Here is a 3,363-nt window from a genome sequence, read left to right on the forward strand (position 1 = left end):
GATAGATAGAAATAGTTGATAGATAGATAGATAGATAGATAGAAATAGTTGATAGATAGATAGATAGATAGATAGAAATAGTTGATAGATAGATAGATAGATAGATAGAAATAGTTGATAGATAGATAGATAGATAGATAGAAATAGTTGATAGATAGATAGATAGATAGATAGAAATAGTTGATAGATAGATAGATAGATAGATAGAAATAGTTGATAGATAGATAGATAGATAGATAGAAATAGTTGATAGATAGATAGAAATAGTCAGATATAGTCAGATGATAGATAGATAGATAGATAGATAGATGACAGATAGATAGAAATAGTCAGATAGCTAGATAGATATAGTCAGATGACAGATAGATAGATATAGTCAGATGATAGATAGATAGATAGATAGATAGATGAATAACAGATAGAAATAGATGATAGATAGAAATAGTCAGATGATTGATAGATAGATGATAGATAGAAATAGATAGATAGAGAGATGATAGGTAGATAGATAGATAGATAGATAGATAGATAGATAGATAGATAGATAGATAGATAGATAGATAGATAGATAGATAGAAATAGTTTTTAGCATACAAAAATCCTCATTGAAAGGTTTTCTTCCTCTCTTTTTCTATTCTATTCCTAATTTTTTGATCGCTTGTTACCCATGTTGAAAAGAGGTCTTCTTTTCTAACATCAAAAGGAATGAGGCAGGTGCTGTATTGACAGCTGTGAGAGACATTTACAGTCCAGGTGAACGTGACGTCTATCCTCCATTGACCTGCTCTGTTTCTCACTTGCTATGAATGAAAAGCTCACTGCATGAACAAATAAACATCTGTGTCTGACAGTCTCATCCGTGCTTTGAATCCAGCTAAATCTCGGTTTATTGCATTCGCAAGCCACTCTCCTTCCCTGAGATCTGACAGGAATACACGAGCGTGTGTGAATGGAGCTGATCATTACGGCTCTACCTGATCTCATAACTGACGGCTGACAGGATTGTCAGTCACTCATACATTCACAAACCTCAGTTAAGGGTGCAGGAGACGAACACTGCATGCAGACGCCCTTGAAGATTAAGCAGGTCGTTAGAGGGATTAAGCAAAGTGAAAAACATGCAAATTGAAGTCCTACTGTTTCATTTTGTTAATCACATTTTGGAGTTGTAAAAACATCCCAACTATGCTACGTTCCAATGCGTATGTTTTGTATTTTATTGTTATTATTTTTTTGAGAGAACTATATACCCATACAGAAAAATATATATTTTCAAATATATTTTCTAAATATACAAATATCACCTAAAATATATTTGCTAAATGTGTTTGAAAATGTACATAACTATATTTTCTACCAATATATTTTTAGCCTTTGCTTGTATATTTTAGAAAATGGTGAAATCTAAATATATATTTATAAAAAATAATAATAAAATGTTTATATATATATATATATATATATATATATGTGTGTGTGTGTGTGTATATATATATATATATATATATTACCCTCCATACATTTTAATCCAAGATTAATTGTTGTCTTTAACATGCGTGAACATATTACTCACTTAAATAAAAATAAGCAAGGAACATACTTTACAATGTTTAAAAAATAAACAATAATATAGGCCTAACTCTAGTTTTGATTGAAATCCATTAGGTTATTCCATCCACATTTGCATTTGGCCTAAATGTATAGGCTACTGTAACATTGGAAATGTATTTTCTTGCACCTGAAATACATTTTGAAATATATTCTATTTCAAAAACATATTTCATTGAGCTTCATTGTTTACAACTTATATGTAGCATATATTTAAAATATATATTTGGCCAGGGATATTTGACTGAGGATAGAACGCTCTTTTCTTCGTACTTTTTTTTCTTGTCTTTCTGTAGATGAACAGAAATATGATCTTATATCAATCTCTGTGGTCACATCTACAGCCATTTGTCTAATGCTGGTCTCCATTGTATCCACGTACATTTTAATGTTTTCTTGCTGATCGTAAAAAAACAAAAAAAAAACATAAATTATTTATTTGTAATGCTAGTCAGGACATTTATAGCAGAAATACAGTACTTTGGACAAGAAAATCATTTTTTAAAATATGCTTAAGGGCGTCTCGTATTTCTCTCTATTATTAGTTGGACATTCTCAAAATGTAGCCTAATTTCCTTCTTGGCATTCCTCCTGTATTTTGTCGATCATTAACATTAAATAAACAAGAAGTTGACTTTTACGTACATTTTAGACACAATATTGCCACTTCGTCATTTTTTGACAGAATAGTTTCAAACGAAGTCAAAGCGTGAACGGCCTCAGCGACACAAAACAGTGCTGATTCGTTGCTGAATGAAGCGGCGTCTTTGAACGAAGCGGTTCTTTAAATGATTCAGTGACTCACTCATAAGATAGATGGTTCGTTCGTGATTGAATGGATTCGTTTGTGAACTAATCGGTTGATTACTGCTTCAATACTGTAACCTGCAGATATGGCCATTGGAGAAGCGGAGTGATACTGTAGTGATACTGTAAGTGAAATAGTGAAAAGTCCCAGCCGCTCAACCAATGAAATTCGAGAATCGGAACTTGTATGGGTCTACAGTTCTTTTAGCGCTATAGCCTTGAGCTCTGTTGGTGAATGAAAGCTTTTTCAAATGAGCGTTTGAAATCTTTGTAGTAGGGATGGGCAGTACCACTTATTTTGTTTTCGATACCATACCGATATTTTTCAAGGCAGTATCATCGATACCGATACCGATACCGAATCGATACGCCCATCCCTACTGTGTAGCTTCCTATGGGTTTCTGTGCAGGTCTGTAATGAGTGTTGTTGATAAGGCAAAAGGCAATCATGTTCTCCAATGGTTTTGACTGTGATAATACCATAATTTCTAACTGAAAAACAGCAATGGAGTTGTTTGTTTGGAAAGGCAATTACTGGGTCACACACTGTGAGATCAACACGCATTTGTCTGAGATTTTCGGATTCCTCAGAGGAGCAGTGGTTTTCTTATTGATCACAGAATTGTGGGAAGAGCAACATTGTTTTCTTGTCTTCGTGCTGCTCTTCTTGGCATCAGAGGTAGGGGTCATTTTAATGTATTTGTATTTCTAGAGGTAATGAACTGAAAATGTTTGACTCTTTAATACAATTTTAGTGATCTAAGTTTCCCTCAGGTTCACACAAGGTGTCCACATGTGTGCTTTATCACATTAACTATGAACATGAAATGAATTAAAATGTATTTTTATTAATATCGCTCAGGAAATATGAGCTAATAAGTGAGGTTGTATAGGTTGGAACACACACACACACACACACACACACACACACACACACACACACACACA

The sequence above is a fragment of the Sinocyclocheilus anshuiensis genome, unplaced genomic scaffold, assembly GCF_001515605.1.
Source record: "Sinocyclocheilus anshuiensis isolate Anshui unplaced genomic scaffold, SAMN03320099.WGS_v1.1 scaffold521, whole genome shotgun sequence".
Classification (NCBI taxonomy): Eukaryota; Metazoa; Chordata; class Actinopteri; order Cypriniformes; family Cyprinidae; genus Sinocyclocheilus; species Sinocyclocheilus anshuiensis.